This window comes from Xenopus laevis, chromosome 2S (assembly GCF_017654675.1).
Source record: "Xenopus laevis strain J_2021 chromosome 2S, Xenopus_laevis_v10.1, whole genome shotgun sequence".
Classification (NCBI taxonomy): domain Eukaryota; kingdom Metazoa; phylum Chordata; class Amphibia; order Anura; family Pipidae; genus Xenopus; species Xenopus laevis.
In genome coordinates, this window is record NC_054374.1 from 38,932,844 (window position 1) to 38,955,656 (window position 22,813).

Here is a 22,813-nt window from a genome sequence, read left to right on the forward strand (position 1 = left end):
TGAAAATGTAATATAAGCTTCAGCACACTGAAATAAGAAGTTTTCTATATATAAAAATTCCATACCGTTTCTGAAATAAGTTTATCTGCACTATCCCTCTCTCAGCTTCTGCTTCTCTCTTCATGCAGGTGTTGGGTATCAGATATTCATTGACAGTTAGATCCAATATATTTCATAGGGGGGCTCCTTTTGCCTAAAACAGGGATCCCCAACCAGTAGCTTGTGAACAACATTTTGCTCCCCAACCCCTTGGATGTTGTTTCCAGTGGCTTCAAAGCAGGTGCTTATTTTTGAATTTCAGGCTATGAGAAAACTTTTGGTTGCATAAAAAACAGTTGTATTGGCAAATAGAGCTTTCTGTAGGCTGCCAGTCCACATATGGGCTGCCAAATAGCCAATCACAGCCCTTCGTTGGCATCCCCAGGAATTATTTTCATGCTTATGTTGCTCCCCAACCCTTCTTACATTTGAATGTGGCTCATGGGTGAAAAAGGTTGGGCATCTCTGGCCTAAAAGATGTATTAGAGCTCACTCCCCAGACATCGTGTCTTTACATGCAGGATTTCTGCAAAAGGCAGTTGTTTTGTTAGATTTTGTTTGTACTGGAATCAGTTATCTGAGTGAGCTCTAATACATCTGCTAGGAAATGAAGTCCCCCCCATAAGATGTATTGGAAATAACTGTCAATGATTATCTGACACCCAACTCATGTAAGAAGAAAGAATGAAGAGAAACAGATGCTGAGAGAGGGATAGTGAAGATAAACTTGATTATTTCTGAAACAATGCAGACTATTTAATTGATTGTATTTAGAAAGTTTCTTAATTCTAGTATGATGTAATTATATTAAATATATGTGATAGCTCCCCTTTAAATGACCCCTGCTGGGGGATTTGGTAACAAATGTAAAAAAAACTTCATTAGCAGTGTTGTGCCCCACGAGGTTTGGATTGGAATTCAGAATAGGACCAGGCATTGTAAGTGTACAGAGGCCCAACCAGTTCCCCTTTAAAAAGTGACTGTCTATTGCATCTTACAGCAGCCCCTCTGGCATTTGCCAGAAGCCAAAGATTGCCTGTCCTGGCCTGGGCCCCATTATTTTTTTAAACACTGCCCTGTCTTCCAAATTGGAAGGTCACCCCATGGCTTTAGTAATATACTAGTGAGTGATGCAGAGGAAGACTGATATGCACAATCCCATCACTACAGCTAAACCCCAGCTGGCATCTAGCCATTAGCTCTGGAACTTCTGTTGTCTTTGGCAAAAGTATTCTACAGAGTTCAATGGTCTCCCTTTTGCAACATGATCTCCCTGTTTAAGCACATGACAAGTAACCATGGGATAGCACCATGTATCACACTATATATTGATTTTTTTAATACAATTGTGTACATTTATTGCTTTTCTGGCTCCCAAGAAACTCAGAGCCACAAATAGCAGAGATGAAAAAAAGCTGAATGCTGAAATGGGGACCAGTCTGATCACCAGTTGCAACTGAAGGGGATGCTTTTGAATATGAAGCACCAGTAGTGAATGTCTTTTAACAAGAAAAAAATTTTCTAATTAATTATTTTATTTTCTACATTTCTCTTTTGTGTAATGGTTTTATTTATGGAACCTATGTCTAGTCACCACTTCATGCTAGATAATAAAGTGTTGGTATTACCATGCACAAATAGTTTTTATTTTGTTTATAATATATAATATGCTAGGCACCTGACTTGACCACCCCTGACATTTTCAATGCAATATTTAAAGGGATTCTGTCCTGATTTTTATAATGTTTTTATTTCTAAATTACAGTGATTACACTGCAAATATTTCACTCTACAACATAAAACGTCATTCCTGAACCAGCAAGTGTATTTTTTTAGTTGTAATATTGGTCTGTATGCGCCATCTCAGGTCATTTTGCTTGGTCATGTGCTTTGAGAAAGAGCCAGCACTTTAGGATAGAACTGCTTTCTGGCAGGCTGTTGTTTCTACTACTCAATGTAACTGAATGTGTTACAATGGGACTTGGATTTTACTATTGAGTGTTGTTCTTGGATCTACTAGGGAGCTGTTATCTGGTTACCTTCCCATTGTTCTGTTGCTAGGCTGCTGGGGAGGAGGGGGAAGGAGGGGGTGATATCACTCCAATTTGCAGTACAGCAGTAAAGAATGACCAAAGTTTATCAGAGCACAAGTCACATGACTGGGGCAGCTGGGAAACTGACAATATATCTATATGTCAGATTTCATATAAATAGAATATAAAAAAAATCTGTTTGCTTTTTTGAGAAATGGATTCAGTGCAGTATTCTGCTGGAGCAGCACTATTAACTGTTAGTTTTGGGGAAAAAATTTTTTTCCCATGACATTACTTAGTATATAGCAACTCAAGTAGGTAAGACATGGCTCAGGGCAGATATCACAAAAGCATAGTGATTTACTACAATTTGCTATGATTTCGGATGTGTTTGTGATAAACTATAATAATTAAAGCATTGTAACATAGGGGGAAAGTTTGTAAAATTTGGAAAAAGCCTTTTCATAAATTTTAGGAAATGAGCCCCAAGTTGAAAAAGTAAATTACTTTTCCAAGTTGGAAAAGTAAATGGAAAGTAAATTAGTAAATGAGCCCCAAGTTGAAAAAATAAAGGCAAGAACATGTCGGACCTGTGCATCGCAAACAGCCAATGGCATGCAGTATATTTGAATAACATTTTCCTGCCTAAGTACAGCTGTCTTAGCTTGCAGAGATGCAGTGCTCTTGTCAAATCATCAAAGCTGCTTACAGGCCTGGACTTGTGGGAAGTCCATAAAGGCTCAGTTCTTGGGTGCCACCCAGCTGTATGTGCAATTGGAGCACTTGAGACTCAGCACACAGGAGATTTGACAATTGTTTAAATATCCCATTCCAAGTCCCCAGTTCTCCAGTAACTTGACAGGTGAGCACATACACATGCATAGGGTGGGGAGCAGACTTTGTGTGTGTGTGTGTTTGGGGGGGGGGCATGCAGGGTAAACATCCAATGTAACAAATCTGGGCCTGGCTGTTTAGACTACCAGGATATACTATAGCTCCAGATTACAGTCATATGGCTATGCAAAAGGGACACATGTCTGGATAGAGGGGCAGTAAAGCTGGACACTATCATAAAAATACACTCAAATATATATGTTATAAAGAGTATAAAAGTATAATGTTTGCTAAGCATAGTTATTTGCACATTTTCAGCAGGTAATGAAACTCACCAGTTCCTGTTGCAGAATATCTGGGGGAAGATCCAAAGTGCACGGCTGTTTTGTGTACTTTGGATCAGTCATTTTAGGTGAATTCTGCTTAACCTGTTTGGCATTTTCATCACAAACTAGAGTCACTTATTAAGCAATTAGCCACAAAGGCCAGCGAGCTCCTGAATTCTGTAAATCTGTCTATGTATACATTAATCATCCTATCAAATATAGTGAATCACCTAGTTCAAAAGCCAGAATCATCAATCTGCAGAAATACAGTATGGCCTGGAAACCAACAATTACTGCAGTGAGCAAAAAACATGAAAGAAATAATTAACATGAGCAAAGCACTGTGGAACTAATGCCTAGTTATATATACAGTAACTAGGCTCTTAAAGATATATAAGAGCTGTCAATTAAAAAATTCTGACTCCTGCATATAAAGAAGGATTGCTGAGAAGGGAAAACTAAACCGATTATGTCAGAAACAATACAGAATTGTTAAATGATTTAATTTAAAAAGTTTCTTATTTCAGTTAGATGAAGCTAACATTAAATATTTGTTTTCACGATGCTTCCCCTTTAACTTGGTCAAAAGAAACATTTCATTGAGTTGCTGTGCGCATGCATAGTCTTAAACATGACATGTGATGTGACATCACAGTACCTCTACTGAGTATAACAGTTTTATAGGTAGCAGCTCTTCATTCTGACTGAAGGTGAGTACTGATGCATTTTCGTCTGTAAGTCATATTTATAAAGTTTATACAGGTATGGGACCTATTATCCAGAATGCTCAGGACCTGAGGTTTTTCAGATAATGGATCTTTCTGTAATTTGGATCTCCATACCTTAAGTCTACTAGAAAATCATTTAAACATTAAATAAACCCAATAGGTTGGTTCTGCCTTCAGTATGGATTAATTATATCTTAGTTTATATCTAAATTTTTAAAAATATGGATTATTTGGATAAAGTGGCATTTATGGGAGATGGCCTTTCTGTAATTTGGAGATTTCTGGATAAAGGGTTTCCGGATAACAATCTCATGCCTGTATTTGATTTTACACTACAGAAAGTAGTTTGTCATAAACTTCTTCTTTACCATAAATTCAATGTAATTGATTTGGAAGTGCTATTTATAGGTGTTAATGCCCCATGATATGCCACAATTGTTGCCAAAAGTAAATACTTTTGTGAACTTGGTGATATGGATATTGGAAGAAATTGGCACAGGTCTAGCATGTCCTTATATCTAATATTTCCCCAAGTAGCCAATCTGATACTGACGGCCCTGGGAAAATTCAATTTCTGTCCTTCCCTAAAGCAAGCCTTTTCTGTATCATCTATTGGTAATATCCCAATCTATTAACAATGCTCTATCAAATCAGATCAAATCAAAATAACATAATTAAACAAAACCAAATAGAGAAGTAATTCCAAATGTAAGAACAGACTGGTGGAAATATACATATGCTGTAAAGAAGAGATACCCTGCAGGTTGATGCATTTCATAAGATCAAAGGGAATGTTAAGCTGGCCATAGACGCAAAGATCTGATAGTACGAATTGAGGATTTGTACGATTTTCGGGCCGTGTGTGGAGAGTCCCGACATTTTTCGTCCGGGGGAGATTGGAGATTTCTGTCGGCTGACGATAATATCTTTGCATGTATTGCGGATCGTACGATTTTCAGTGGGAGTCAGTCACCATCTTTTGTTGGACATAACTTTCGTACGATTGCTGTCAGGGGCAGAACATCGGCTGATCTGTTCTTTCACTACTTTATTTGATCGGAATGGTTAGTGGCAGGTCGGGAGATGGGAAAGTCCGATCGTATGATGATTCGTACGATCGGATTTTTGCGTCTATGGCCAGCCTTTTGGAAGCTTGAGGAAAAGAGTATAATTGCTGAAAGCTTAATCTGTATTTAACTTGCAAAAAAAAAAACCTGTTCTGTAACTGCAAATAAAAAAATATTTGTATATTTAAAGAAATGATTTTTATTTATAATGTATGGGATTTAGTAGAAATGGACAGAGTATACAGTCGATGTGATAAAACTCACTGACGTTTTCAGCAATTGATTACCCAGACCGCACCACTGGCCCAAACATAAGCAGCAGGTAAATGTGCCCCTAGAGGTACTGACAATAAAACAAACTGCAGTTTTCTTCTGTGTAAACGGAGTGGTTCACCTTTAATTGTTAGTATGTTATAAAATGGTTAATTCTAAGCAACTTGTCTTAATTTTTTCTTTTTTATAGTTTTTTTTAAATATTTGCCTTCTTCTTCTTTTGACTCTTTCCAGCTTTCAAATGGGGGGCACTGGCCCCATCTAAAACACAAATGCTCTGTAAGGCTACACATTTATTGTTATTGCTATTTTTTATTAGGGATGCACCGAATCCATCGCGAAAGATTCGGCCGAATACCAAATTAGGGGTGGGTATTTGGTTCGGCCGGGCAGAAGGATTCGGCCGATTCCTGCTGAAAAAGGCATCCCTACTTTTTATTAGTCATCTTTCTATTCAAGCCCTCTCCTATTCATATTCCAGACTCACCTTTAAATCAATGCATGGTTGCTAGGGTAATTTGGACCCTAGCTGCCAGATTGCTGAACTTGCAAACTGGAGAGCTGCTCAATAAAAAGCTAAAAATCTCATAAACCACAAATAACAAAAAATGAAAACCAATAGAAAATTGTCTTAGAATACACTGTCTACATGAGCCACATTCAAATGTTAAAAAATGGGGAGCATCACAAACATGAAAAAGTCCCTTGGCATGCCAAATAATGATGTGATTGGCATGATTTGGTAGCCCCTATGTGGACTGGCTGCCTACGAGAGGCTCTACTTGGCACTATACTTGGTTTTTATTCAATTAAAATTGCTTTCAAGCTTGGAATTTAAAAATAAGCACCTGCTTTGAGGACACTGAGAGCAACATCCAAGGTGTTGGGGAGCAACATGTTGCTCACGAGCTACTGGTTGGGGATCACCGGTCTACACCATACTTAGTTAATTAGCAAGATAATGTAAAGTCAAACAATCCCTTTAAAAGTGGTGTCTTTTTAATATCCTACTGTATTTATTCTTGTCTAACAGGATTATCTTTATAGAACTCAATGGCCAAGATGCCCAAGAAATACAGAATGAAGAGAAGGCATCCACACATTTAATATGATGAAAATTCTTCATAAGAAGTAATTTGTCATCTCATTAGAAAGGGGGGCTGTAAATCAGGAATAGAGATTGAGGCCTGACAGCTCAAGAACATTTATTCTGGTCCTGGCCTTACTGTGCAATGGGGCCCCTGATGGAAGCACTGCCTGTCTCCCAAAGGTGGTGGCTCTGTTAATGGGTCACATGGCAAGTTTTGACAACTTGCATCAAAACTCAGCCAGAATGTTCACCAGCAAATCTATCACAGCTTTGTAATGATCTCATTTTTTTTTCAAAACAATAAACTTTAATAAAATCAACTGATGAAATATTTGGGTTTCCTATCCATAACTGCCTGTGCAAGTGTATACAGTCCCAACACTGATGAAACCTCATTTTCAGAGGTACAATTTTGAGTTTAGGTTCAGAATCCAGTATCTTACACTAGGGGGGCGATTCACTAAGGGTCGAATATCGAGGGTTAATTAACCCTCGATATTCGACTAGGAACTAAAATCCTTCGACTTTGAATATCGAAGTCGAAGGATTTAGCGCAGATAGTTCGATCGAAGGATAATTCCTTCGATCGAATGATTAAATCCTTCGAATCGAACGATTCGAAGGATTTAAATCCAACGATCGAAGGAATATCCTTCGATCAAAAAAAGTTAGCCAAGCCTATGGGGACCTTCCCCATAGGCTAACATTGACTTCGGTAGCTTTTAGATGGCGAACTAGGGGGTTGAATTTTTTTTTAAAGAGACAGTACTTCGACTATCGAATGGTCGAATAGTCGAACGATTTTTACTTCGAATCCTTTGATAGTCGTAGTCGAAGGTCGAAGTAGCCCATCCGATGGTCGAAGTAGCCCAAAAAAACTTTGAAATTCGAAGTTTTTTAACTTCGAATCCTTCACTCGAAGTTAGTGAATCGGCCCCTAAATGTGACAATAGATGTTACAAGTACAATTTGCAGGAAACATCTATTGATCAGCTTGTCTCCTGCCAAAGACGCACCAAATATTGTACGAAATTATTGTTGCGTCTTTGGCCTCCTTTACTCCAAGTCCACTTAACAGTGCTAGGGTAGAATAACTCAACCTTTAATACAGTCCTTAGGACACTGTCAAGATGATACACATTCAGTATTGAAACAATAACTGCGGCTTAGTATCCATTAATATGAAATGTCAAAAATATAAAGAAATTTGTCCATGTTTTCATGGATATCCCAACATAAACATGCCAAGCTAGGAGATAATACCTCCTACAGAGACTCCTGGAAATACATAGCCATATATATTTACAATAGCCTGAACACCTCTCATTTCTGACTGATCAGTTATACAGAAAACCAGCCTACTTCTCAGTCTTGTGTTGATAATCAGGGCCAACATCGTGGGGCGGAGAGGGGGACTGTTTTTCCAGGCCCATAGCACAAAGTGTTTGTAAATGATGGTAAGATGTAGCAAGCAATGATAAGCAATGAATAGGGCAGCAGATCATGACTGTAGGATTTACTAATAAATTGAAAAACTCAAGGGGAATTACTCTGACCCACAATGAATTGACTGATTTTACATGAATTACATGAATTAATTGGGATCTATTTAATTATCTATTTAATGAATTATATATTATATATCGTCAACATGGACTTCTCAGCAGTAGAATGACCACAGCAACATCAATAGTGTAAGGGGTCCGTAGGCTCTGTTAGGATTAGCGGACCAAGGAGGAAACACCAGTCCAACACAGTTCAAGGTAACCGACAAGGATGAGGCAGAAGAATGTTCATGTCCAGGCAGAAGGGTCAATGCAGGCAGGAAAGGTTCAAGAGGAATATACAGGCTGAGGTCAAACACAGGAATTATTAAATAGAATCAATAAAGCGTACCTAGGAACCAGGGTTGCCACCTTTTTTGGAAAAAAATACCGGCCTTCCTATATGTTTATCTTTTTTCCCTATTTATAACATTGGGATCAGCCATCATTTTTACCGGACAGGTGGCAACCCTACCAGGAACACACTAGGTAGAACCTATAATAGGGCAATGTTTGTAGTGTCCTGGCGTCTTAAATAGGTCTCTTGGCACCAAAACGGACCTGATGATGTCATGATGTTGGCGTTGTGACTCTGTATCCATTCTGACGCTGGCGTCATGACACTGCGTCCAATCTGACACCATCTTGGGAAGGCAGAACGGAGTGGCGGTGAGTTTTCCTTACAAATGGACCTCTAAAATTTTGGAACAAGAGATTTTCCATAAACATACATTGCAGCTGCTTATCAGTTAAAGTCCCATGGGTTCCCCCTATTGTTCCTGGTCCCCCCCAGCAGTTGTGGGGTACATTTACTCTATAGATATACCCTTGCTTTTCAGTAAAATGATTTGTGGTTTGTCTTATAGTAGCTGCGGTTGACTTGGAAAACCTACCTACCTGCTAGTTGTTCATTTGTGTTGTGCACAAAAGGGACATGGGAATAAAATTTGGTACTTCATGCATGTGTTCATAGACTAGGTTCCCAGAAAAAATCATTTTAAGGAGCTATGTCATTTTAAGGAGCTATTTAAAATGATTTAGTAAATCAGCAAATCAGTTTCTCTTGAGCTTGGAGGCATTGATGTAATCTGTTGTATCCTGGCAGGGCCGAGCAAAGCCGTCTTGGACCCTTGGCAACCTGTCCGGCCACCATGCTTCTTCCACCCTTGTGTGTGCACCCACATACACCATTGCATAACAGGGGGGAAGGTCTGTGGTAACACATGGGAGAGCAGCAGATGGGAGGGCACCAGAGTCCAGGAATTCTTTGATTGACCTGCTGTTTATGGCCACGAATGGAATATTAGAGGTGTTATTTATCGCTCTCACAATACTCCCCAAAGTTTGCATACTTTGGTTAATAAGTAATATGCTGTACAGGAATGGGATCTGTTATCTGGAAACGCATTATCCAGAAACCTCCAAATTACGGAAAGGCTATCTCTCATAGATTCCATTTTATCCAAATAATCAATTTTTGCAAAAATATTTCTTCTTTTTCTCTGTAAAAACAAAACAGTACCTTGCACAATTAATCTTTACTGAAGACAAAAGCAGCCTATTGGGTTTATTTAATATTTTAATTACTTTCTAGGAGACTCAAGGTATGGACATCCAAATTCTGAAAATACACATTTTTTGGAAAACTCCAGCTCCCATGCATTCTGGTTAACAGGTCCCATACCTGTAATGTTAAAAACAAATGGGGAAAAATGAAACATAAATGTTGTGATAATTACAGTATATAATTCAAGCACTAATAACATGGGTAATAGAATTAAAGTTATGCATTTTATAATATATGTTTAGTTCAGAATGTTATGTAATACATGACACACATGTTTAAAGTTGAAGCAGAGGCTGAAAAGAAGAGCTATTTAAAACTATGTAAAAACCTGCTAGATAATTAGACAATTATATATACAAATAATGACAATTATTTACCAAGATGAAAGGCTGAAGGTTGCTTTTAACCTTAATGAAATCTAAAATGAATAATTAGTTCTAAGTTGACATTAGACAGAGCATATTTTTAGCTGCAACGTAGACTGGTTCATCAAAAGACCCATAGGCCAATGGACGCATGGATTATTTCTCTGTCAACTTTAAAACATCAGCAGATAGAAGGTCGACCCACATCTGCCCCTTGTGCAGTGAGGGTAATGAAAGAGCTCTATGTGCCATTGTCCATACAAATCTAAATAATAATTATATTTAGTTATATTATTCTCATACTTACAATATGTATTGATACAAAAAAAAATTATGAATGCATTTTACCTTCTATAATTATATTAGAGCTGCAGAGAGTTCCTTTCCCTTCCAAATCTAAAATGAGGGGTGGGAGTTAGTGGGGTGTGGGTTGACCCAAAACCCAGGGAGACCCATGGGTTTACTGGGGGGTTTGGGTTGAAATTTGGGTGAACAATGCAGGTTAGGATTGGGTGTGGGTCAGACTGGGGAAATACAATCCTTTTATGCTCCCACAGATTCCCTGTCTTTGAACCATGACAGCACAGAAGTAGTGTACAGAGCGATAAGACGTGGTACGGATATAGCACCGGTCCTACAATGGCAACATTTGGTGGGTTAAGGTTTTGGGGGTTAGAGTCAAGTGTGGGTTGAGTTTTTCCTGACCCGCACATCACTACTGGGAGTGTCTCTTCATTCTCCCACAGAAAATGGTCACACACTGACTGAAAGGCTGAACTTCCCAGCCTGCATATATAATTTTATGTCGATACTCCCTGCATCTGCTCGTATACTAATTCTGCACATTGTTATTTATTTTTTATAATAGCATAAAAAGAGGCATTAATGTGCAGAAATCATAACTATTGTTCTGTAATTAGATAAAAATATATACTAATGTGCAGAGAAGTTTATCATTAGGTGAAGGGAGTTAGAGATAAACCAAAACTGAAGCTGTTGTTCTCTAATTTGATAAAAATAAGTAACAATGTGCAGATAATGTACATCAGATTGTCTTCCTCTAACCTGTAAAATGATTAAGAATGAAACCAAAAGAGATCCCACTCTAGCATGTGTCTATGAGGCAACTCTTAGGGCAGAGACACACGGCAGATTCGCGGAGATTAATCGCCCGGCGACAAATCTCCACTTCTCGGACATAACTTTCATATGATTGCTGTCAGGGGCAGAACATCGGCTGATCTGTTCTTTTGTACTTTATTTGATCGGAATAGTTAGTGGCATGTCGGAAGGTGGGAAAGTCCGATTGTACGATGATTCGTACGATCGGATATTTGCGTCTAAGGCCAGCTTAAGTCTATCAGGGGGTTGATGCTCTCTTTGTGGGTAATGCCTAGAAATGTTGCCCTCTTCTAGGGAAGGAAACTGGTGCTCAGAACAGTATCATTATTTCATTAGATGCAGGGAATTGGAGATGAACACCAGTAACTGTTTTTTATAGTACATAATGGGAAATAATACATACTATGAAGAGATTATATTTTTATGTAGGGCTGAGGGTGGGCGATGTAGGAGACGATGGGTGCTGATAGGAGGCAGGTGATCAGCATGTGAACCAACAAGGAAGAAAGGACTGACATGGGTTTCAAATGACATCAGCAAGAGGGGTTGTTCAATTTTGAGTAAACTTTTAGTATGATGTAGAGAGTGATATTCATTTTTTATTATCTGTGGGTTTTGAGTTATTCAGCTTTTTATTCAGCAGCTCTTCAGTTTGTCCAAATTACCCTAGCAACCATGCATTGATTTGAATGAGAATATGGAATAATAATAGGGTATGGTTGGAACAGAAAGATAAATAATAAAAGGTAGCAATTTTGTTTTTTAGAGGGGCTAGAAAAGAGTCAGGAGAAGAAGGCAAATAATTCATAAACTATAAAAAATAAATAATGAAGACCAATGCAAAAGTTGCTTAGAATTGACTATTCTATAACATACTAAAAGTTAACCTGAAGGTGAATCACCTAGACATTTTGTCAATTTCCCAGCTGCCCCAAGTCATGTGACTTGTGCTCTGATAAACTTTAATCATTCTTTACTGCTGTACTGCAAGTTGGAGTGATATCACCCCCTCCCTTTTCCCCCCAGCAGCCAAACAAAAGAACAATGGGAAGGTAACCAGATAGCAGCTCCCTAACACAAGATAACAGCTGCCTGGTAGATCTAAGAACAACACTCAATAGTAAAAACCCATGTCTCACTGAGACACATTCAGTTACATTGAGAAGGAAAAACAGCAGCCTGCCAGAAAGCATTTCTCTCCTAAAGTGCAGGCACAAGTCACATGACCTGGGGCAGCTGGGAAATTGACAAAATGTCTAGCCCCATGTCAGATTTCAAAATTAAATATAAAAAAATCTGTTTGCTCTTTTGAGAATTGGATTTCAGTGCAGAATTCTGCTGGAGTAGCACTATTAACTGATGCGTTTTGAAAAAAACATGTTTTCCGATGACAGGATCCCTTTAAGTACCCTAAATAGAGCAATTTGCAACAGAAGGCAGGAAAGAGCAATGCTGAGCGTAACTATGCAGGAGTGCAAGTTTCTTTAATTAATCCCAATATTTGTGCAATGTCTGCTGTAAATGACCCCTACAAATTAAGTACAGGAGTCGAATTGTGAAGAGGGAATCTGTACAGTGGGGAAATGGGGAGATATTGGTTGAGGAAAATTATACCGGATTTCAGTTTCAGTACAAGCAATATTTTTGAAAACGATGATAACTTCTTCAACAGAGAGGTAAAAACATCCTGAACAATTGCAGATACAATAATGATGTGTGGCAGCCGAGTGGCTAAAGTTAATAAATACAGGAAGCAAATAAAATAATGTATGATTATTAGATTTTTAAGGACAAAGTTATTTTACTGGAACCTGTAAAGCTTGCTCTGGTTTCTATGAACATACATTACGGACATGCCTTTTTGGAGTTAATAAACATGTCAAATTGTATTTAAAAGGGTAATGAATTATAATTTTTCTGATTAGCATTTATGACAAACAATAGCACTCTAATGGAAATGGATCATTGGGAATACAAGCATATTGTCACAGTAGTTTCCAGCAACAAAGCACTCTGAATGTCTTCATTAGCCTGCATTTTGTAGCAATAATTTCCAGATCAGCTGGTGAATTACTAGAGATTTAATATCATATTGTTCAGAACCAAGAACCCAGGGACCTGTTGCTGTATTAGCAGCACTAATGTGTTTTAGTGCAATATTTGTTTAGTGCTTGTCAGACTCTTCCCAGAATCTGTCAGTAGGAAATGATTCATGGCAATAAGCAAGGGGTCATTTACATTCCCCCTGGGACGCTAGTACTAGAGTGCTAAGGGGCTCAAGAGTGCACCTCTTAATGCTCATTTTGCCAATACTGGTGCCCTGGGGTAGTCTATGCTCTGTTCTGTGTGCTGGCTTAAAAATGGCAATTGCAAAAGTACAGTGTCAGGAGGAACAGCCAAGCCTTGTCCTTACTGTTACTGCCATAAAGTAGGTGGACAAGACAGGGCCCTGCTATGGGCTAAGACTTCTGATGTGTCTGAATGATGTGCAAATTAGGGAATAGGTAGGGAGAGAGGAGAGGCCTGCACCACAGAGCAGAACACAATGTGCAAAAATTGTCTAGTTGGGGCCTTTATTTGCACTTGGCACAATGTGTTCTCATTGGTGTTACAAGTAGTGGCATTCTGAACACAGAGGGGCAGATTTACTAAAGTGTGAAGTGACTAACGATTCGCCAGTGTTTCTGCCCACAGGGACTTAGCCAATTTACTAACGGGTGCAGGCGTCACTTCGCTAGCGAAGGAGATAGATGCTAGCAGTCATGCACACTCTTTCGGCAGATGACTTCTTGCTCTGGCGAATGGACGTTACTCCGCAAATTCACTAAAATGCGGATTTTACGGAACATTACCTCTTTCGCCAGACTTGCCTTCGCCAGCTCAGACGAGGCAAAGTGCAATGGAGTGCATAGAACTTCCTCAATCTTCAGTTATTTATATCATATTTTGTGAGTGGAGAAACTTCTAAGTTCCAAAAACACTGGCGTCTTTTCCTTTTTTCAGGATAATAGGCTGCAAAAGTCCTAAAAAACTATTTTTTTAACATATGGAACATTATTTTACAGTGGGCTCAGGTGTAGGACATTAAAACAACGGTTCCCTGGACATGTCCAGTTATCAGTGTCAATGTAATGTATTAGATGCAACATGTAACAGAAAGAGTTCCATTCAGCTTTAAATTTCCAGCCTTATGCAAATTAGCCTAAGCACAAGACCTCTAACGAATTTGCGCTAGGCAGAATTGAACGCTAGCGAATCTTCGCTTTGATTTGCTTACATTGCCAAAGTAATGCTAGCATAAATTCGCCAGCGCCTGCCAGCCAGGACGAAACTTCGGATTTTAATACATTAGCGCTATCCTGCGATTTTTTGCCTGGCGAAGTGTTGCGATGGGTGCAAAGCCGTCGCTGGTAAATTTTCGGCACTTCAATTTACCCCAGAGTTTCTTGTTTGCAACATAAAATATAATATATTATTCATTTATAACAAATAGTTATTAACCCTTTAAATGCTGGAAGTCATCTATTTGATTTATGGCAGTTGTTGCCATGTTTCATGGCTAGTACAATGGTTAATCCAGTTTTGCAATAAATATACCTTGAAAGCTTGTGCTTTAATTTCTTCCACTCCCCATATCAACGCGTTTGTGTATTCTGTAACCCTGGGATACCCACAAGAGAATCTTCAAAGGCCAAAGCCCATAAACTGTCATCCAACAGATTTCCACTTTTGGGGAAATGTATATATATTCCCCAGTTTCCTGGTGAAAAGTGATTGATGGTATGTACTGTATGTTGGGCCACGGATTCTCAGATATTTTTACTGAGGTGAGACCAGTAGTGCTCTTAGCAGAGAAACACTATGGGGCAAATTCACTAAGATGCGAAGTTGCGCCAGGCGCAACTTCGCCGCACTTCGCCAGGCGTAGTTTCGCCAGCGCTCCGCAAATTCACTAAAATCCGAAGTTGCGCACAGGGGTCGCATTAGGTTGCGAAGTTGCGATAGCGTTGATTCGCTATGTAAAGCGAAGTTACGCTAGCGAAGGCTAATTTGCATACGGCGCGAAATTCAAATTTCAATGGAGGAATATGTATCAGCACTACAAATGCCTAGAAAACCTTCAAATCAGCAAATAAAAATTTGATTTTGCCCTACACATGTGCCCACTGTCTAGGTAAGTTGCCATGAGTCAGGAAATGTAGGGGGGAAGGAGGGGAGCCCCAAAACATTTTTCGATCTTTTTCAGCCTATCACCCATAATGTAGAAAACACGCCAGCGTTTTTTGGGACTTAGAAAAAATTTTGACTTTTTTTCAAACAATCCCTATCTACTCTATTGCGCTTCGCCAGGTCTGAGGTGGCGAAGGAAGTCTAGCGTAAAAGGTAACGTTCAGTACACTGCGCAAGTTAGTGAATTTGCGTAGTTACGTCGCTAGCGAAAATTCGCCAGGCGTAAGGGTGCGAAGTAACACTAGCGGAACTACGCCAGCGTTCGTTAGTGAATTTGCGCAGTAACGAAAATGCCAAACGCTAGCGAATTAACGCTAGCGTTCGGTGCTTAGTGAATTTGCCCCTATGTCTCTCTGCAAGGTTTTTGTAATTGATGATCCGGGACTGGTCTTACTGGGAACCCGCAAGAGTAGGGTGGGGCGGATTCCCAAATCTGTAGGCCAGGTTTTCAAGAGGCCCTAGGCCTATTTAGTACACCTGATGCTGAGCAGCAGGGCTGACTGTGTGTGAGACAAACTGCTGGTGTTCTCAGCTTCAGAAGAGAAAGCATTTATTTTGTGTTAGCCAGGAGGCTGGATATTTCTGTTAAACTGCTGTTTTTCGGTTACCTTCCCCCTGCGAGGGGAAATTTCTGCAGCCGCTGGAAAATAAACGCAGGCAGGAAGCCCTTAAATCGATCCTGGTGTGTGAAGTCGCCTCTTTTGCAGCCTACCAGCGAGTGAACCCCCACAATTGGTTTCGGATGCGGGTAGCGATTGCCACACGCGGAAGTGGCCTAACCACAGTTAGTCTCCTGTGGGTATTGTGCGGACTGTATCGTTTATAAGTGAGATTTAAAGAGACAGTACACTTAAAAGTTGTGAAATGGAGGATGTCCTCAAGGTTTATGCTGCAGCGCACTGCAACCTTACAGAAGGCCCACCAGGAGAGCCAGTTGCTACAGCAGCAGTCTAACGCCACCCAGCAGGAGGCAAATCGTCTGTTGGAGGCCCAGATCACTGCACTGGCGCAGGCTGCAGAGAAAGATTGGCAGCTGCAAATTGAGGTGGAAAAACAACTGACAGCTAGTGGTCCCGCAGCCATATAGGAGAACAGTTCTCAATCTGGCCCATTCTCATCCACTAGGTGGCCACCTAGCGTATGAGAAAACCAAAGACCGAATGCTACAGCGGTTCTTTTGGCCAGGGGTACATGCAGATGTAAAGAACTATTGTGAATCATGCCCAGAGTGTCAGAAATCGGCCCCAATGCCCCATTTTCCCAGCCCATTAGTTCCCTTACCTGTAAACAAAATCCCATTTGATCGTATTGCCATGGACTTGGTAGGGCCACTAATAAAATCTGATAGGGGGCATCAGTATATTTTGGTAGTCATGGACTACGCCACTCGGTATCCAGAGGCTGTCCCCTTAAGGAACACCTCTTCAAAGACCATAGCTCGAGAGCTGTTCCACATGTTCACGCTCACATGGCCATGAAGTCCCAGGGTGCGCCTTCAGGGGGTGGATCTACTGTGGCCCTCAGTACACCTGGACGCGTTGGTGACAGTGGCAGAGCATTCCTACTGTGGAAAGTAAGTTCCTGGCCAAATGGCAAGGCCCCTACGTGATTATAGAACGCGTAGGGGACGTTAATTAGAAAGTGTCCCAACCAGACAAGCGGAAAAAAGAGCAGCTCTACCACGTTAACCTAATTAAGCCCTGGAAGGATAGAGAATCGCTGTCCATCTGTCCTGCAGTTATAGAGGTAGAAATCCCACAGGTGCCTGAGGTAAAAGTGGCTGAGACCCTCACTAACAGTCAGAAGCAGGAGATGAAAGAGTTTCTGATCCGGAATAGACAAATTTTCTCCTGGGCTTACTGATATTATTAAACATGACATTATAACTGGACCTGGGGTTAAAGTCAATGTCAAACCTTATAGGATACCCGAGGCACGACACCAGGCAGTGACAGAGGAGACTAGAAGGATGTTGGAGCTGGATGTAATTGAGGAGTCCCATAGTGAAAGGTCCAGCCCCATTGTCCTTGTCCCAAAACCGGATGGTAGCATCCGATTTTGCAATGACTTCAGAAAGTTAAATGAGGTCAGCAAGTTTGATGCATATCCAATGCCCCGGGTAATTGATGATCCGGGACTGGTCTTACTGGGAACCCGGGACTGGTCTTACTGGGAACCCGCAAGAGTAGGGTGGGGCAGATTCCCAAATCCGTAGGCCAGGTTTTCAAGAGGCCCTAGGCCATTTAGTACACCTGATGCTGAGCAGCAGGGCTGAATGTGTGTGAGACAAACTGCTGGTGTTCTCAGCTTCAGAAGAGAAAGCATTTATTTTGTGTTAGCCAGGAGGCTGGATATTTCTGTTAAACTGCTGTTTTTCAGTTACCTTCCCCCTGCGAGGGGAAATTTCTGCAGCCGCTGGAAAATAAACGCAGGCAGGAAGCCCTTAAACCGATCCTGGTGTGTGAAGTCGCCTCTTTTGCAGCCTACCAGCGAGTGAACCCCCACAATATTTATAAAGCACCCATTTCTCAAAGAAACCACTAATTAGTCTTTAATAAGAGAAAATTCATATTTGTTAGCAGACAAAGGACATATAGATGTATTTTCCAGTATATGAAAACCTCTAATTAATTCAGTAAACACATAAACTCCAAAACAAACCCAGGACTTTGCACTTTGAGGTATACTGTGGTTACCCACATCTACCCAACCCATGCAGGACCCTAATTTGTGAGACCCACCTCTAAATATTACAAAGAGAGAGAACGGCTTAATAAATTCAAAGTGGATAGCTACAGGTAACCCCAGTATACCTGCAATATGGTCAAGTTTCTGGTGGAAAAGCCCTGATTTCTAAATAATAGGGTGGTCCGTGCATACCCTTTGTGTAGGGTGCCTGCTTCTATAGTGGCAAAAAAAACCCCAAAAAACAGAATAACCAAAGGTCATTTTCTGAACTTGGTTGATCAGTTCTCTGAAGTAAAGCTGGCCATAGACTCAAAGATCCGCTCGTTTGGCGACATAGCCAAATGAGCAGATCTTTCCCCAATATGGCATTAAAGACATGGCTATATCGGGGGTAATCCAAATCCATGATCAGATTACGATACGCCAAGGGGCCCCCATACACGGCCACACTTTTATGACAACCAACAGGCCTTTGATTGTATTTATAATTCCATTACAAGATTCCATTAATTCTATTCAGTCCAGCAGTCCAGAAGTGTGGCAAGACATCAGTAGAGTACCTCGACCAGGGAATAGTCCAAATTAGATTAGAATTTGAAAAAAATACGAAAATTCATGTACTGTCTCTTTAAAAATCCGACTTCGACTACTCTAAAACCTGCCGAATTGTTGTTTTAGCCTACGGGAGACCTCCTAGAACCTATTTTGAGTCAATTGGTGGACTTTGAAAAACCTAAATTTTTTTTGGGAACTATTACTTTGAGTTGTACGATTCAAATTCGCCCGAAAACTGAACCATTCGATCGAAAACTGACATATTCTGCCAAAAAAAAAACACCTTATTTTCGGTTGGTCTTTTTGAATTTAAATTTCGAAGTTTTTCAAATTTGAAATTCGACCCTTGATAAATATGCCCCTAAATGTCATTATCTTCAGGAACTACCTGCATATTTATTACAATTTTGTTTTTCCCCCCCTGGGACTATGCTTAGCTTGTAGGGTAGGGACAGTAAAACCACAGGTCAGTTAGGCCACACAAGTTGGAGTTGCCCAAGCAATATTTACTGAGGGCCCAGGGAATTAATTCGCGTGAAGTTGCCTCACAAGAAAACTTTGGGCGACTTCGGAAAACGAAGCACTCCGAGTGCCATCCCACCGCCGATTTCGATTCTAGCCAGCAAGAAGACAGTTAGGGGAGATTAGTCCCCAGAAGAAGAGGCAGTTTGACTAAATCTCCCCAAATCTCCACCTGTGTCTCTGCTCTTAAGGGCTATTCCACACGGGGAGATAGCGACGCGTTTGCGGTCGCGGCGACAAAGCGCCGCGACCGGCGCAGGCGACAGTTTTGTATGGGCACCTATGTAAAAACGCCTGTGCTAACCACACGAGGCGATGCGCTTTTCAACAGTCGCCTGAAAAAGCCTGGCGAGGCATTTTCAGGCGACTGTTGAAAAGCGCATCGCCTCGTGTGGTTAGCACAGGCGTTTTTACATAGGCGCCCATACAAAACTGTCGCCTGCGCCGGTTTTGTATGGGCGCCTATGTAAAAACGCCTGTGCTAACCACACGAGGCGATGCGCTTTTCAACAGTCGCCTGAAAATGCCTCGCCACGCTTTGTCGCCGCGACCGCAAACGCGTCGCTATCTCCCCGTGTGGACTAGCCCTAAAGGAACATTATCTTTTGATTTAGGCGTTATGGGTTTCACGCTTCATTTATCATTAACAAATACAGCATTTCTATCTCTTGAGGGGAGAGAGCTTTCCAAGACTGTAGCCATCAATAAGAAGTCAGACAACCAGGTCTCTGTTATAATCCTCTGGGTAATATTCTGCCACAGGCCCTTCTAGTCAGGTTCTGATTTTAGGGCCTATGGCACCTGAGGCATTTGACTGTTGTGTTTTCCCATTGTAATCCTCGTTCTCCAACCTACAGCAGCTTTTCGATTAAATTAATGAAAAACACTTGGCTTATGGTAGATGCTGAGAATCTCAAAGTGAGGTTTTTTTTTGTTGCAAGCCACAGTTTGTCGTTTATGTAGAAGGGAGAGGTACAAATGTTTAGTGGGCTTTATTAAAGGGGACCCGTCACCCAAAAAAATGATTCAAAATCCTATATTATCACATTAGTCAAGCAAAATGAACTTTAATTACACTGTGTAAATTATTTGAATCTTGTTTCCTTCAATCTGGGAATTCATAATTATAGCAAGCAGGCAGGAGCTATTTTTAAGACAAGCCTTGCATCATCTCAGAATCTTGTTTGTGCACCAGAATGGGGACCTGATGTCCATCCCCATGCCCTGGCTACAGAATTAAACGGTGAAGAGAACGAGCGAATGTGGGGAGAGCAGTGACATTTAGGAAGTGCTGAATGGAAAGTGAAAGTAATTATCTGCCCTCCTCTATGCCCAATTTGTATGTTCCAGGATTTTACACCTGCTTGGAATTTATAATATTTTGATGCTGTTTTGATTGGAGTTCTGCTGCATCAGACTGTATTATAACTAAAGTTAACTGAGGCTTAATCCACCTCAAAATAGACCAACTGCTATATATTCCTATATAATTATAGGATCTTTAATGGAAAAATTGTGTTGGCTTCCTCCCCAAATAAAAACTTCACCTGCCTCCTCTGCTAAATATCTTGCTGGTTTGTCCAAGCTTACCAATATACTGCACTGATCCATGCAGAATTATAAGATGGTGTAGTTAATACAGGGACCTTCACAGGGACCAGATGTAATCAGTCAATGGGGCAGATTCACTAAAGGGCGAAGTGGCTAACGTTAGCGCCTTTTCGCCAGAAATCCCATCTGCAGGGACATCACCAATTTACTATTAGGTAAAGGTGAAATGGAACTGTCGCTAGCGTTCATTCGCACTCTATCGCCAGTTGACTTTTCGCTCTGGCGAACTGTTGTTACTCCGCAAAAACTCCGCTGAACATTACCTCTTTTGCTTTGTCACCTCAGACCAGGCGAACTGCTAAAATGAAGCTACAGCCTCCTCAATCTTTTGTCACTTACATCATATCCTGTCTGCCGAAAATGCATTAAAGTTGAAAAAAACGCTGGCGACTTTTCCTCTATATTAAGCGGGATTGCCTGCAAAAGTACTAACTATTAAACTTTTTTGCGTTAACATTTTTCCCCAGACATTTGAAGGCCATGGAACATTCATTTTAGGGTGGGCTCATGTGTAGGGCATTATAGGATCTCTTTTGTCTTTATTCAGGTTCCTTGGACATTTTTAATAATTTAGTAATTTTAGTAAGTAGTAACTTCAAGCATTTGCACCAACATCTCTAATAAAGACGTCTATACGACTTTATTGTACCCACCCTATTCAAATTAATCTAAGCGTAAGAGGCCTAACAAAGTTTCACTGTATAGAAATAATCACTAGTGTAATTTCGCTTTGAAACGCTCGCACTGCCGAACTAAAGCTAGCAAAAAGTCGCCAGCATTCGGCACCCAGGACTCAACTTCACATTTTAGTGAATTAGCATAGTGGTAACGAAGTTTCGCCTGGCAAAGTGGCGCAAATGTGTGATGAAGCGATCACTGGTGACATTTCGCCCTTTATTGAATCCCAGTGTGTTCTTTTGGCTGATCAGGTATGGTGCAAAAACTTCAGGGGTTAATCTGCTAAACTGACCATTTTAGCACCAAAAACACAGTGAATCTTATAGCCATATATAAGAATATATATAATACATTATATAGTGAATAAAGTACCCCCTCTTGTAAAATATAAGGATATTATAAGTTACCGAGGAGTTTCATGACCATATAAAAACACGAGGCCGAAGGCCGAGTGTTTTTTACAGGTCATGGAACTCCAAGGTAACTTCTAATATCCTCATATTTTGCAACTGGGGGTACTTTATTTATTATAATACATAAGTTTCAGTGAGTCATGTGACAGAAATGACATCAGAACTCACCGTTTACAAGGATATAATTTACAGGATATTCATGGCTTTTGTGTATTATATATATATATATATATATATATATATATATATATATATATATATATATATATATATATATATATATAATTCTTATAGAATCAGCCTAGCCCAGCTGTATGAAAATTGTTTGTGTGTGAGGACTCCATAACATGAACAGATAATAAAAAAATGAGACTTTTTAATGGACTGGAGCAATACATATATATGAGGATCTACAATAAAAGCGTTTATTCTTATTACAAATGCATATTGCAAAAGAAGAATTGATCACAAAAGCCACTGTACTTGAGAAGTATTATACAGAAGAGCATGTAATGAATGCCTATACCTAAGTTAGAAATGCACATGAACAAGGCACATTCACTTCTGAACAGCAAAGCATTTTGCCTGTCTAAGGCAGTGATCCCCAACCAGTAGCTCGTGAGCAACATGTTGCTCTCCAACCCCTTGGATGTTGCTCTCAAGGTCCTCAAAGCAGGTTCTTATTTTTGAATTCCAAGCTTCAAAGCAAGTTTTAATTGCATAAAAACTAAGTATAATGTCACATAGAGCCTCTTGTAGGCTGTCAGTTCACATAGGGGTTACCAAATAGCCAATCACAGCCCTTATTTGGCACCCCAAGGGACTTTTTCATGCTTGTGTTGCTCCCAACTCTTTTTACATTTGAATGTGGCTCATGGGTAAAAAAAGGTTGGGGACCCCTGGTCTAAGGGAATCAATTCTAAATATATCTTATTACAGTGTATATAACTTTAAAATAGTACTTGACTTAAAGGTGGCCATAAACGTAGAGATCCGCTTGTTTGGCGATTTTGCCAAACAAACAGATCTCTCCTCTATATTCCCACATCGAGGTGGGCGATATCAGGATGAGACGATCATGGGCCCTAGGGCCCAACGATCAATTAGTCTTTCAGAGGCCTAACGTCT